Here is a 15853-nt window from a genome sequence, read left to right as displayed (position 1 = left end):
CATTGACTTGACAGAGACCCAACCCAGTGTGTGAGGGCCCTTTGTTTCCTTCATAGTTGCCACAGATGCCTGCAGACCACCCCTTACCCAGTGGCCCCCACTACAAGTACAGTGAGTGACCAGTGTCAGTCCACTGGGTCACTGTCTGGGACTTTGACGCAAGAGAGCGGGTCTTTCTGCACCACAGAGCAGGTGGGGCTGTGACTGAGAGACATGCTGCTTTGCAGAGCCCTGAGTGTTTATTTGGATTAATGGCTTTCGGAGCTGCCAGATTTCAAATGTAAATTAAATATTTATTGGTGATAGGTGGCAAGGAAAAAAAGTATACTTTGGAGGTAATTACTCATGTGTTCCCACGCAGCTGTCATGGAGGCACAGCTGCATTTCCGTCCTGTAGCTGGGGGCCCAGGCAGTAACGAGCTCCTCCATATCGCCTCACTCTCTAGGGCTGGAGCAGCGGCAGTTGCAAGATTTAGCTGCGAGTTATTAATTTTGGCTTTAAGTCACACACATACACACACACACACACACACACACACACACACACGTATAAGGTGATCATTGTAGTTCCCATTTTACAGATGAGAAAAGCGAGACTCTGGGAATAATGTATCTCATCTTGAGGTAGCAGAAGAGTTAAATCCCATGCAGCCTAATTAAAGGAGGAAGGTGTTTTGTTTTCATTCACCTGTATGATGGGGGCCGAACAGAGCCTCATGCATGCTGGATAAGCACTGTAGCCCTGAGCTACAGCCCAGCCTAATTCCAGATACAGGGCTAGGGCCAGGATGCCACTCAACTCTGACCCTGATAAGCATCCCTAGAACATACACACAACCTGAGGTAAGGGATTCTCACCAGCCTCTTCATGGACATCACTTCTCTTTAGCAATAATCTATGACATCAGTATTACTAACTCCCTTCTGAAAAGCACTTCCAGATCAAGGAGTGCGAGTATGTGCCCTTGAGGTGGTGTGAGAGGAAAAGACACCTGCTAACATACCTGATGACCTGAGTTGGGTTCCTAGGTCCGGCTCTATAGCCCACAAGCTGTCCTAAGATCCCCACTCCAACACTGGCTACACACTCGCACAAATAAATCAATATAAAAATTATTAGAACCATGTATAAACTAAGAGGTGGACCAGATGTAAATGGTATTGTATGGCTAGTTAATTCCCCTTGAAAGTATTTTTCCATGTCTAGCTTCTCTACATCCAGACCAATATACAGAGTGATGGTTGGCAGTTATCATAGTCTATATAGTGAGTTCCAGGCCAGTATGAGACCCTGTCTTAAAAATTTATAAAATAAGGTGAATAGGTGAATGGTCCCTATGTAGGGACAATGGCTGAGTTATCTTCTGGTGTACACACACACACACACACACACACACACACACACAAACATGCACACATGCATTCATGCACACACACACATATATGCACGCATGTACATATATATACCATAGCAGAGAACACCCTTGAATATATAACTTATTAGAACACACTTCTGCACTAGCGAAGGAAGAAGCAGCTACTGTGAGGATATGTAAGGCAGGAAAGACCAATGCTCAAAATAGCTCACGATGTCCCCTAAACATCCAAGTGGTTATGTCTGGTCATTAATCAAATGTACCATACGACTGTCACAGAAACCTGCCTCCTCTCTCAAAATAAGTCTGTTCTTTCATCTCTATTTAAGTCCCCAGCCATCACCCTCACAGATAATTGTCCATTTGCACAAACCCAATTTCTGACCTTTTCAAGTTTCCATCCATTGTGCTGATGGTGAGCCCTACTCCACGTAACCGTCTGACCTCCTTGATTTCTCTGGTGTCTGCTGACACCATTTTTTTTAACCCACTTATGCTTCCTTTTACAGGCCAAGTGTCTCATTTGAATACGCGTTTAACCTCACAGAGAATGATATGAGTTCTTTGCGCTTGATAGTGGCCAATTGTCCCCCACCATTGCAGGGTCATGTGACGAGTCCACTGTGAGGTCAGAAGCTTGACTGTGAGATTCTGCTAAGGCCAATTCCTAGATGACATGTTCTGAAGGAAGTCGTTCACTTCACCTCACACGTCGTATTATTTTTATATCCCAGACGCTCAAGTTGGAAAAGACTAAGCCTTTCTTATCTTCAGATAAAATAAAATACAATAAAATAAAAAAACCCTAGGATCCTCTTGAAGTTTTTGATGAAAGTTTTGCTAAAGTATAAAAATAAGACTTCTGAGAGTAGAGACCCTTTTTTCTCAGGTTCCCCAGATATTTACTGTATGCGTATGTAGGCCAGAGGATTAACTCAGCCATTGTTCCTCAGAGCCATTCGCCTTATTTTTTAAGACAGTCTCATACTGGCCTGGAACTCACCAATCAGGCTAACTGATCAGCGGGTCCAGGGCTGCCTGTCTCTGCCTCCCGTATACTGGGTGTATAAGCATGTGTCGCCATATCCGGAGGACTTTTACGTGGCTTCTGAAGATGTAACTCCAATTCTTGTGTTTTCAAGACAAGGACTCTGATGACCGAGCCCTCTCTCCAGGATGCTTTCTGCTATGTGAACGTGACATTTCTGTCAACTTTCAACCCAGACTTGTGGCTACATCCTGGCTCAGCCACTCTTGACCTGGGAAATCCAAGAGGCCCTGTGGTGCCTACTCCTGGTTGTCATCTTAACTACATCCGCAATGAACTACAGTCCAGAATTGGAGGGCTCACCTGAGTTCCTGATCTTAAGACTGGAAGACACAAGTTTCTGACCTGGACCTTGGCATGGAGATCGTGAGGCCTGGTGGCTATGAATCCCAGGAGACTAAGGCAAGGAGATCTCTGAGTTCAAGGTCATCAGGGACAAAGCAAGTCCCAGATCCAGCTGCAGTAGTGCACACCTTTAATCTGGGCCACACCTTCTGCTGGCAACCTATATAAGGACATTCGAAGAAGGAAGACCCACTCTTCTTCACCTGCCTGCCTTGTGGGACTGAGCCACTGCTAGATCCTTGGACTACCATTCACAGCTGCTGCTGACCATTGTTGGGGAGGTGGACTACAGACTGTAAGTCATCAATAAATTCCCTTACTATATAGAGGCTACCCATAAGTTCTGGGATTCTAGAGAACCCTAATACTGGCCCTTTGAAACATATCCTGATATCTAAAATGTGGGTAATGTGTCCATCCTCACAGGACCATTGTGGTAACCAGTAACATCCTCTGGATGGATGGGAACTGCCCTCACCACCTCGGTCACATCAGGAAGATCGCTAGAGGCCAGGGAAGAAGATGCTTGGTGTCTATATGGAGAAAAAACAAAGGATAGAGAACAGAAAGCACTCTACTCTTTCCTCTGCTATGTGTCACAAAGAGCCATGTGTTTCTGAGAAGCAGGACTAAAGAAAGGATCTGGGCAACTAAGGATGCTGAGAGTGGGATAGTCTTCTCCAGGCAATACCAAATGGTCAGTCCTAAAGATATACATGTAGTATATGTAACATTATACAGACTGAGCAGGTCATATGGAATATGTATGTATGGAATATATATATATATATATATATATATACACACACACATATATATATATGTAAAATAAATAGGACGTGAACTTGAAAGAGAATGAGGAGGCATACATGGGAGGGTTTGGAGGAAGGGAAGGGAGAAATTATATAATTTTATATATAATCTAAAATACGAAAGAAACACAGTGAGAAGAAGAGATCTAGGGCTGGCTGGGGCTGGGGCTTAGCCTGGATCTGCGGAGCTAGGTCAGTCGGAAAATCGTTCGCTGTGCAAGGATGAGGACTTGAGTTCGTTCCCAGGGACCCTGTAAAAAGCCAAGTATGACAATAAACTCTTGTAATCTCCCAGCACTGGGGAAATGGAACGAAGTGGGTCCCTAGGGCTCACTGACCGAGCAGCCTAGCCAAATTGACAAGCTACAGGCAATGTGAGATCCTGGTTCTCACAAAGCAAGGTGAGGCTAGCAAGGTGGCTCAATGGGTAAAGGTGCTTGCCACTAAGCCTGACAACCCGATTTTCATCCCTGGGACCCATGTGGTATAAGGAAAGAGTCAGGTCCTTCAAATTGTCCACTGAGTACTCTGGCGTGCACATGCACACATGTACATACATGCAGAAACACCCAGACTGAAAAATAATGTTTCAACAACACATATGGATTGATTCTAAGGAGCAACATCTAATGGTGTCCTCTGGCCTCCACAAACATGCACGCATATGCATAAACACACAGGGAAAGGGAGAGGGAGAAGAGGAAGAGGGAAGAAGGGAGGGAGAGAGAGAGAGAGAGAGAGAGAGAGAGAGAGAGAGAGAGAGAGAGGGAGAGAGAGAGAGAGAGAGAGAGAGAGAGAGAGAGAGAGAGAGATTTTCTATTTTCACATTGATGGAACGATCCCTAGTAATGTCATATCTTGGAATGCTTATCCAACCATACCTTATCCCTCCAAACTCCCCTGTGCCTTCTGCTTGTGCTGTTAGGGTGGAGCCCCTGGTGAAGGTGTATGGTCGTATTCTCTGTGAACTCCAAAGCTACCTGGGAAGACCGATGAGCATTGCCAGGGTTTCCCTTCCTGGCTCCAACTCCCTACAGACCTCCCCCATGGTACAAGTTACTGTGCGGCAGCCACCTGCTCCTAGCCTCTCATCCACTGCGCTGTCCCCAAGGAGTCCAGCTGACGTTCTCCTGGTCCCCAGGAAGAAAAATTTTCCTGGTGTAACGATATAAGTCACTTCCCAAATTTTCCCTTCCCAATTACTGGACACGGCCACAGGTCTTCTGGGCGCTGGGCTCTTCCTGTCTCAAGTGACCTTGCTACTTCCCACTGCCTGGAACAATAGAATGCATCAATTATAGTAAAATAGCTCCAATTTCTTGGCTCCCCAGTGCCACAAAGCTCTCTTGGGAACAATAAACTGTGTGCTCATCTAAGTCAATCACCTCACTCCCTCTTGATTAACCTCTTTAAAATCCAAGCCACTATCCCCAGGAGTAGCAAGACCCCTCCTTGGAGTAAATCATGAGCCATTCATAGCCAGTGTCCCTCTGTGCTCCAATTTCAACTCCACAAACATCACTAAAGTCATTGTAGTGCAGAGCAGCCTTCCTGAGTCGCTTTCCTTCCTTGCAGCCTCCCTGGGTCGGCTTCCTCCCTTGCAGAGACGTCTCATGGTCACAGGATTGAACTAAGGTCACAGAATGGGAGCAAGGGCTCTCACCCCAGAACACCGTTGGTGAGATCTATGTTCATCTTTCAAGACAGGAGTCAATGGATGGTGTCTGATGCCCATAAATCAGGAAAGAGTCAGGCAGGCATTATTTAGAGGTGTGTAATAAACTTGAACGAAAGCCAGAGACAGCACAAGTGCTTGCCTTTAGGGAACTTTATCTAGAAAGACAGGAGGTGGACAGCAGGGCATTCTCTCTCATTTTGAATACTCGTGTATTATTCAATTTGTTAACCCTGTCCCTTGATTTATTTTCTCCATGTGGAGTCAAACAAAAAGAAATAAGGAGGATTAAAAACAAGTCAAAACTATACTTATTTATAAATTATAGAAAAGAATCTAGCTAGCCTCTCTTCCTGGTCACCTGCAGGCATTCAAGTATCTGAGGGAAGCAAGCACTGGGAAGAAAAAATGCTGGCCCCATATCTTCCCAGGGACTGTTCCTTGTAATTACCTGATCTCAACAGCAGGTCCTACAGCAATGGTTGACAAAGGAAGGTCGATCTGGGGAAAGCATGAACTCAAACCCTCCTCTCCTTGTCTGCTGGAGACCACAAGGGTCTTGTTAGCATGACTAATTGCCTCTTGTGCAGTGGCGGTCTCCGTTGAGCAGGCAGCCCACTGAGTGGTGGGATGGTGCTCTAGGGAGTTCTGTTTGTGGAGTCTGGCCCACTGATGAGGAGAGGAATGTAGAAGTAGTTCCAAGTATGGACAAAACCTCAGGCTTTTGGTACTCTGGTTCTGTGATTGTGAGGAGGCTGCTCACAATGGATAATTTTAATTGCCAACTTGATACAAGCTAGCTTCACCTGGGAAGGGCATCATAGTAAAAGACTGTACGCGACGGGGTCTGAAGGTACCTGGAAGAGAATGGGAGACAAAAGACACGAAGAAGGACGCCAAGACAAGAGTCTGATCAAGGCGACAATTTTATTTTTCTCGGAGGCTGAATTTATACCATAACAGGGGTAACAGAGGGAGGGGGGGAGTATGAAACATTTACGCAGGCCAAGGACACAGTATTCGTGTGGTCAGGGAATAGGCTGATGTTGACAGGTTGTCAGAAAGGTCACAGGTTTGTCATATCTATTAGTCAGCAGGATGTTGGTTTTTCAGAAAGGTTACAGGTCATCGCATTGGGTATCTTGACGTATCATATTATTATTATTATTCATTCTGACCACCAGATTTGTATTAGTCTTCTGCAGCTGGCTGGGGGTTTTTCATGAACCCAGTCATACTTAATTCTAACCGTAATAATAACATCAATAATGGAGGGCTTCAAGGGCATCACTCCCAACAAAAGACTGCCTGGGTTAGGTAGTCTGGTGGGCATGCTATAAGGAATTTTTTTTAATTTGGTTTAACTAAGATGCAAGGCCTAGCATGTTATAGGTGGCCCCACTCTGTGTCTGGGTTCTGGATTATAGAAGAGAAATCAGCCTGAGGGGCAAGCATGCATATACTTCTTTATCTGTGCCCCTGACCCAGAACAAGGTGCTTCGAGCTTCTGCCTTGAATTTCTGCAATAACGGACTTGAACATGGAATTGTGAGCCAAACCCTTTCTCCTCTGAGCCTGCTGTTTGCCAGGTGTTTATCACAGTAACAGGATTGAAAATAGGAGTGCACTTGCTAGCTCGGGGCCTTGTCGTGTTGATCAACACCATGAGGACAATGACAGTCCCTATCTTATAGGAGTTCCTTAAGAAACAAGCAAGTGCATGTATGTTACACACTTAGATTGATGCATGGCACATGCTAAAGTGCTTATCGGTGTTGACTTTCCCAAATATTATTTCAAGCTCCCACATTATTTTTTAATAAATTCATATACATAAAAATTCTGTGGCTATGAAACCATGGATCATATCTCCGGGAAGGAAAAGTTAAGAAGAAAGCTTGTTATTATTCCTTAAGATTCTAGATTCTCTAACACCTCCTGGGAAGACAACATACGAACTCTTTGAAAAGTTGATGGCTTCCCTTGCCAGATAACCAATGGAACTGCCATAGCACATTCTGACATCTCAGGGAAGAGTGTTAGCACAGAAAAAGGACACAAGACTAAGAATTGGTAAGTGTCGAGTGACAAGCACACACACTCTTAGTTAGGGACACCATGAAGAGCAACTCTTATAAAGGATGGCATTTAATTGGGGATGGCTTACATACTAACCAAGGCCAACAATTGACAAGTGGGGCTTCATAAAAATGTCTAAGAAATCTCTCAGAAAGTATTGTGTTCATTACCCTTAGCAACTGGGGAAGTGCAAATTAAAACAACCCAGAGATGCTTCATCTCACCCTACTCAGAATGGCTAAGGTCAACAAAACAAATGACTGTAAAGAGGTGGGAACCCTCAGTCACCATTGGTGGGATTGCAAACTGTCCCAGCCATCCTGCAAATCAGTGTGGGCAACCATCAAAGAGCTGAAAATTAGATGTACCACTCCTCAACATGCATATAAAGGACTCAAAATCCTGCACAGAAACCTGCCCAACCATGTTCACTGCTGCCCTAGTCACACAGGCGAGGAAATGGAAACAACACAAATGCCTTTCAGCTGGTGAATGGAGAAGGTGCTATGTACATTCTGTGTTCAGAAAAATGAAATTTGCAGGTAAATCGGTTGAAGGGGCTCGAGACCCCATATGTACAACAATGCCAAGCAACCAGAGCTTCCAGGGACTAAGCCACTACCTAAAGACTATACATGGACTGACCCTGGACTCTGACCTCATAGGTAGCAATGAATATCCTAGTAAGAGCACCAGTGGAAGGGGAAGCCCTGGGTCCTGCCAAGACTGAACCCCCAGTGAACGTGATTGTTGGGGGGAGGGCGGCAATGGGGGGAGGATGGGGAGGGGAACACGCATACAGAAGGGGAGGGGGGAGGGGGATGTTTGCCGGAAACAGGGAAAGGGAATAACACTCGAAATGTATATAAGAAATACTCAAGTTAATAAAAAAAAAAAAAAAGAAAGAAAAGAAAAGAAAAGATACTATCCTGAGTGTGGTAGGCCAGACCCAGAAAGACAAACTTTTCCTTTTCTCTTTTATTTTTGGTTCTTACCTCTAAATTTTTAGATGTGAATGTTATAACCTAGAGGAAACAGAAAATCCAGGAAGGTAAAGAGAAACTGGTGGGTGTGGCACTCCAAAGTGGAGAATGGGGAAAATGTTGAGTCTTTTAACTGGCGAGGGAGTAGAGGCATAGATATAGAAAGAAAGGGAGGAAGAAAGGATAAATAGCACTGACAATACTTGAAGAAGATACAAGGAATCATTATTTTATATTTACCCAAAATTGCATATAATAAATGTAAGTGTATGTGTATATATACATTTTCATGACGTTTGGGATAATAAAGATCCCCACAAGTGCCATGGATTAGCCAACCAAAACGCTATAGCATGCATGAGAAACCTCATTTCAAGTTGACATTGGAAGTCTAAGAAACCCCAAAACCAAAAATCAAAAACCAATATAGGCCATTGTCGTTGCTCTTGGTTGCCTCTCTGAACGGGAAAGTAAGCCCTATTACTGAAGACATGATGCACTTTGGACACAGGACTTGGGAGCAATCTGACCTGGAAGCCTCATTCCTGAGAGATGCCTCTCAAAGTATCAAAAGGTACAAGTTGGCAAGGAAGAGGAGCCATCAGTAGTCCTGCCTAGCGGCAAAGGTGATGCACCACCGCCCTGGCTAGACTGGACATACATCCCACATGGGTGACATAGTGATTCTTTGCTCTGGGGGGTTACCAAAAGCTGTCTAATTGGATTTAAGACCTGTTAGACAGGAAGGAAAGTGTGCCTCGTATTGTCAATCTAGCCAACTATGTGTCTGGAGAGGTCATAGACCTGAGAAAAGAACCTACTGCTGCCACTTCCTAAGTCAATATGATTCCCAACTGCACTTACACTCACAGATGGGTAGAGCTTTCACCCCTCATCAAAGAAGCTTCCTTTTGCAGCAGCAGAAGAATGTACCAGAAGGCTAAAGTCAGTTAAAATGCAGAGAACAGCTGAGTGTGGGACGTCCAACCCTAAGTGTTATCTACAACACAACTTCTGCCATCCAGGGCTCAGTGAACATCAAGGAAGAGGACACAGAAAATTGTTACGAGGCAGAGGTCTAGAAAGTCTGCTGTGAGACTGTGCCTTTAGCTAGAACAGGGAAGCTATATCCATAAAGCCTTAACAACAATGGCTGCCTATAGAAGACCTGAACAATTCCAACAGTTAACATCGCAGCACAGAAGGAGAAAATCTCAACAAGATCCCACACCTAGTTGAAGGGCTACACACAATTAACAGCTACCGAGAGAGAAGATTTAGTCTTCCCCAGGGATGAGCCAGCCAGCTCATTGGTTATCCAACACCAGGTGCTCAGCCCTAGACACACACATGAAGGCGTTCCTGGGTGAGCTCAACAGGTTGCATTTATACATTTATTGTTTATTTATACACTTATTATTAACAGCAATGGTTAAGAAGAGGAGGCAGAGAATTTGGGAGGAAGGAGCATGGCGATGGCAGGAGAAAGAGAGAGTAGAAATGATGTGATTATAGTTTTCATAAGCTTTAAAGAAGGAATTATCAAGCCATGGCTAAATATTTGATACTACGGGATGTAGAACATCTCTGATGTTTTTCAGAGTTGATCAATGTTTTCATTTTATAATCACCAAAGCTGAGAACGCACAGCACATGGTAACAGGTGTGTTTAGGGCTATTCCAGAAATTGTCAGAAACTCCATCCTAATATCAAGCCAAGATACATTTAATATCTTTTGATGAGACTCATTATGAGTCAGCAATTCAAACAGCAAACATTCTCACATAGTGCAACTAAAGGTATTCTAAATGGATAGTTATGTGTTGGGAAAAAATTAAAAAGTCTTTGTTTCCCATGGTTAAACTATTACATGTACATAAGAGCAAACAGTTTACTTGTATACTAGAAACACTGGAATTCATAGCATATGATAGTCTTGAATCAGACAGCCAGGCATGGTGAAGCACACCTTTAAGCCTGGTACTTGAGAGGAAGAAAAAGGTAGATTCCTGTGATTTCTAAGACAGTTAGAGCTACATAGTGAGACCCTGTCTAAAAACAGCAAATAAAAACAACAGTCTGGCATCTGGACTAAGGTGTTGGCAGCATTTGTTGACACTATGTTGTACAACATCATGCACATGTCTGTGTAGTCGTATATTTCTCACAGCCTACTTTAATAAATGTCTAACCACCCTTCTAGCCCACCACCCACCAGAGGTAGTGTAAAAGAAAGGTTATTAGCATACAAGGGAAGTGGACCTGTTTAGAAATAGTTCTTCAGGGCAATTCCAATCTTTGTTGTTCTCAGTCCAGTCCATTAGCAAACACCAAACATGAATCAGTAGCTGTAGACCAGTCCACTCGGCAGACACCACACACGAATCAGCAACTGCAATTCAATCCTGAAGAAACCGTAAGGCTAGTCAACTAGCCCAAGTTCGTGGAAGCAGCAAGAAGCTACAGGAACCTTGTGAGAGTTTCTATGATATCACCACAGGCAAAGATCAACAAAGCAATGTAAGATGAACCAATATATGGGTGTTGTTAGGGAAGAATAGCAAGGCAGAGCAAAGCGAACCAATGCTTGAGCTCCCACTGTCTGAGGGGTCATATTTGGGAGGGGCAGGTGCAACGAACTTTATTGATGGTATCCAAGAGAGTAGGACTCCCTAGACCCCTCCCATTATTATGGGGGTCTAGGGGTGGGAACTGTGAGGGAGATGCTCAGTGTCAGGAGCTGAGTTGGGATGGGGACTCCTCAGCATCAGAGGGCCTCTCTCTTGCTCTCAGTATCCTTGCTGGGGTGGGGTGGGTGGTCCATGGTTTCTTATTCCTTCGAGGCCATGTAAGCCATGAGGTCCACCACCCTGTTGCTGCAGCCATATTCATTGTCATACCAGGAAATGGGCTTTACAAAGTTGTCATTAAGAGCAATGCCAGCCCCAGCATTAAAGGTGGAGGAGTGGGAGTTACTGTTGAAGTCACTTGAGACAACCTGGTCCTCAGTGTAGCTCAGGATGCCCTTTAGTGGACCCCCAGATGCATGTTTCACCACCTTCTTGATGTCATCATACTTGGCAGGTTTCTCCAGGCAGTATGTCAGATCCACAATAGATACATTGGGGGTAGGAACACAGAAGCTATGCCAGTGAACTTCCCGTTCAGTTCTGGGATGATCTTGGCAGCACCAGTGGATACAGTCTTGATGTTCTGGGAAGCCTCACAGCCATCACTACCACAGCTTTCCAGAGGGGACATCCACAGTCTTCTGAGTGGCAGTGATGGCATGGACCACGGGGGCCAGTGCAAGCAGTTGGTGGTCCAGGATGCATTGTTAACAATCTTGAGAGAGTTGTCATATTTCTTGTGGTTTGCACTACCACAAACATGGGCACATCAGTAGAAGGGGCAGAGATGATGACCCCTTTGTTCCCACTGTTCAAGAGGCCCCTGACCTTCTCCATGGTGGTGAAGATACCAGTAGACTCCATGACCTACTCGGCCCAGCATCACCCCATTTGATGTTAGCAGGATCTCGCTCTGGAAGATGGTGATGGCTTCCCACTGATGACAAGCTTCCCATTCTCAGCTTTGACTGTGCCATTGAATTTGCCATGGGTAAAGTCATAGTGGAACATGTAGACCATGCAGTTGAGGTCAATGAAGGGGTCACTGATGACAACTATCTCCACTTTGCCAACGGCAGAGCAGAAGGCAACCCTGGTAACCAGGAGCCCGATAAGTCCAAATCCGTTCATACAATGACCTTCACCATCTTGTCTACTGGACAAGGATGGCACTGCAGGAGAAGATGCAGCTGTCTCTGGAACAGGGAGGAGCAGAGAGCTGTGGGGTCCATCACACATCCTTTCACATGTCTGCTACAGCAAAACATCCTTTCCCCTGTGTCTGCTTCAGGAAAACATTCTTTTATGATTGCTTTAGTAAAACATCCTTTCAGCTGTTTGCCCCAGAAAAACATCATTTGACATAACTGACTTTCCAAAGAAACCAGAAGTTTCCACTTCATGTCCATTCTGTCACATACCAAAGCTGGAGTGAAGCCATATGATACTACACACATGAGCCATTCCACAAACCCTTTCTAGTCATCACACACCTAATTGGAAAGGTTCAGAACCTTTCATCGATGCCAAATTATTTCTGACCCCCAGATTCAGTTGTATGAGGTTGGGACCCTCAGTTTAAAAAGCTGGCATAGAAGACAACTTACTATAACATAGTTGGATGTATTCACCCCCATGATTCAGTACATGCATGTGGACCATGGGCCATATGCAGGGACATTGAGAAGAGCAATAAGATAGCAAAAAGGATTCATTAGCTTTTAAATGGATAAATGAGTGGTTTTTCTTATACAAATGATAATATTTATACAATGCCTATAACACATAGCAATCCTCTTTATCTATGGCACATATCTATGGCACATAGACCTTCAATCAATGCCAAAATCTGCAGGTATGACCAAACTCTACTAAACTATTATTTTTCTCATATACATATCCATTCTTGAGATGTTTAACTCATAAAGAGTCACTTCACAGGTTTTGTCATCCCTACCTGTGACTAACCGGTCCTGCTGCTTTGGGTGAGCACATCACAGAAGAAACACATAGAAGAGCAAACAACTGCTTAGCCACGGCCAGAGACCTGCAGGAGGGTGGGTGCCTGAGGTCCCACAGTCTCTCTCGAGGAACTCTCCCAACAGTCTAAGAACTTTTTATAAGGACTCAGTTCCTAAATATCCACAGCCAAGAGTGACATTCTAGTGACCTTTAACCCATGAGCCAAACTGTGACAATGCCTATTATAAAACTTAATCTTGTGGGCCGCTGAGATGGTTCAGTGGGTAAAAGCACTTACCAGCCAATCTGATGGTGGAAGTTCAGTCTCTGGGACTCACGTGGTAGAGAAGAATCAACTCCTGCTAAGTGTCTTCAGACCCCCACACATGGGCCATATTATGCTAGTCATTCCTTCCCCCTGACAAACACAAAATTAATTAATTACTTAGTTAATTAATTAATAACTGTTTAAGGGCTGGAAACATGGCTCAGTGGTTAACAACTCCATCTGCTCTCCCATCCATGCTCCCACCAAAGCAAGGGGATTAGATGTTCTCTCCCGGCTTCTACGGGCATTGTATGCAAGTGGTGCACAGACATACACACAAACAGTGCATACAGATACACATACAGATGAAGGAAATCCCTTTTAAAAAGCCAGATATGGGGACACATGACTTTAATCCCAATGCTTGAGAGGTAGAGGCGGGTAGAGCTCTATGAGTTTAAATCCAGCCTAGTGTACATAGTTTCAGGCTGACCAGAGCTACATCATGAAACCCTGAGTGGTGATTTAAATAAAAAATGGCCTCCATAGCCTCATAGGAAGTGGCACAATTGGAGGTGTGGCCTTGTTGGAGAAAGTGAGCCAGTGGGAGTAGAGGGAAGTGCTTTGCAGGAGGGGTAGGGGCGTGTGTAGGGGGTGGGTGTTGAGTTTTGCTGTTTCAGGCCTGTTTCAGGCCTAGTGGCCCTCTGTCTCTTCCTGATGCCTATCGGTCCACATAGAGAACTCTCAGCACATAGGCAGGCATTCCTCCTGCCCTGATAATGATGGACTGAACTCGTGAACTATAGGCCAGACCCAATTAAATGCTTTCCTATATAAGAGTTGGTGTCTCCTCACAGCAATAAAAATCCTGACCACCCCCTCTCAAAATCTTTTTATCATTGGAACATGAATTAATAGCTAAAAATTAATTTTCCCATGTCAGATGTTAAATAAAATAACTCTGAAATTAAATATCTATAATAAATCACTATAATTAACAATGAGTGAGCAGAAAATTAGTCATGCAAACGCATATTATAGCTTGTTCTTATTAGTCAAACTTTAAAACCATGGGGTATTTATTTGATATTGCTGAGGCAAGGTCTCATATAGCCCAGGTTAGCCTCAGACTTGCTTTACAGCCATGACCTCAAATTCCTGATCTTCTGGCTGAGGGCTGAAACTACAGGTGCGTAGCACTACATTAGCTGTAAGAATGCTTTTTAAATAATCTGATGGGTTAAAATTCTAAGTGTTCTGTCAAAACGGTCATCCCTGACTCCCAAATGTCATGCCTGAAAAGAAGAAAATTTTGAGATTTTTCTCAAATGATAAATACAATTTTCAAAGTTCTTTCTTTATGATGTGCTACAAGATGCTCTGTGAATTCTGTTCTGGAATTCTGCACATAGTATTTTCAGACTGTGGTTGACTGTGAGTAAATGGGGCCCACGGAATATGAAAGCATGGAGAAGGGTGAACATCTGTACAGGGAATTGTTCTAGTCACTATCACATTCTTAAATCGGTTCACATACTCCAGTGAGGTGGACGTTATTGTGCCTAAGTCACGGATGAGAACGATGGGAAAGAGGGTGGGTAAAAGCTCTGTCACGCCACAGTTAGTAAATGGTGAAGGGATGGAGATGGCTCAGAAGTTATGAGTCCTTGCTGCTCTTGCAGAGGACACAGGTTTGGTTCCCAGCACCCGTGTAACTGCTTACACTGTTGTGGTAAGTAATTAGCAAAATGGTTTCTTTTATCCTGCACTGTGGTGCCTCATGGCATCTGTGGGATATTTTCATTTCAGTCAGCAAAGCATCTCATCCTTTTAGCTCTAACCCATATCACACTATCAATGGCTACTCCCTGAGCCTAGCAACAATCTCTCTACCCATCTAGTTCCCAAGGCAGGTTGCCACCATGCCAGACACACACATCCCAATTCCATGGCAGCCCAGCGTGTCTAGCCACCACACACTCTCTTGAACTCAATTAAATCGCCACATGAAAGAACACACAACACTATAACCTCTGATCCAATTGATAAGATATAATTTGCTCATCTAGACATACAAAATTCTGTACACATCCATCCCTTAAGAATATTCATAACAGGGCTGGGGATTTAGCTCAGCGGTAGAGCGCTTACCTAGGAAGAGCAAGGCCCTGGGTTCGGTCCCCAGCTCTGAAAAAAAGAACCAAAAAAACAAAACAAAACAAAAAAAAAAACAAAACAAAAAAAAAAGAATATTCATAACAACCTGTAAATGTGCAGAAAGGAATCTTAACATCCACCTCCATGTTCTCTCAGCTGCCCGCTCTTCCAGTCTCCTCCTCTAAAACTTTTCTCCCGTTCCTAACTCCATCCAGGGGATCTGTCCCCCTCTTCTGCCAGTGTGTGTTCATATATGCATGCAAAATACTGCAACACATAGAAAAGAATCCCTGTAATAAGTAAATGGTAGACACCAAGACCTGACTAGCTATAGGATTTGAACCCTTAATCACTAATTTAGCCTACTTCCTGAGATATTGATTCACGGACATTAATATAAGCAGCAGTGTAAAAGAACAAGGTAAAACTACACATAAAAATGCAAATAAGCTGTGAACCACAATATTAAACAAGCAGAGTTCATTGTAAAGGGCTAAGTACTGTGAAATTCATTTAC

The 15853-nt window shown here is 44.1% G+C and overlaps 1 long non-coding RNA gene across 1 annotated transcript in view; it reads right to left on the bottom strand.

Annotated features, from left to right (window-relative positions):
• LOC103692567 (uncharacterized) overlaps positions 1-15816 on the bottom strand; it is a 59311-nt gene extending 43495 nt beyond the window's left edge. Inside the window, exons 1-2 of the long non-coding RNA XR_005505726.2 lie at positions 15443-15816; positions 13210-13329 (exon numbers count right to left, since the gene is read on the bottom strand). This is a non-coding gene — a long non-coding RNA (uncharacterized LOC103692567). The remainder of the gene's footprint in view (positions 1-13209; positions 13330-15442) is intronic.
• Between the last annotated feature and the right edge of the window lie 37 nt (positions 15817-15853).

The sequence above is a fragment of the Rattus norvegicus genome, chromosome 6 (genome assembly GCF_036323735.1).
Source record: "Rattus norvegicus strain BN/NHsdMcwi chromosome 6, GRCr8, whole genome shotgun sequence".
Classification (NCBI taxonomy): domain Eukaryota; kingdom Metazoa; phylum Chordata; class Mammalia; order Rodentia; family Muridae; genus Rattus; species Rattus norvegicus.
The sequence above is the reverse complement of the archived record's forward strand: the minus strand, read 5'-3'. Positions and strand labels throughout refer to the sequence as shown.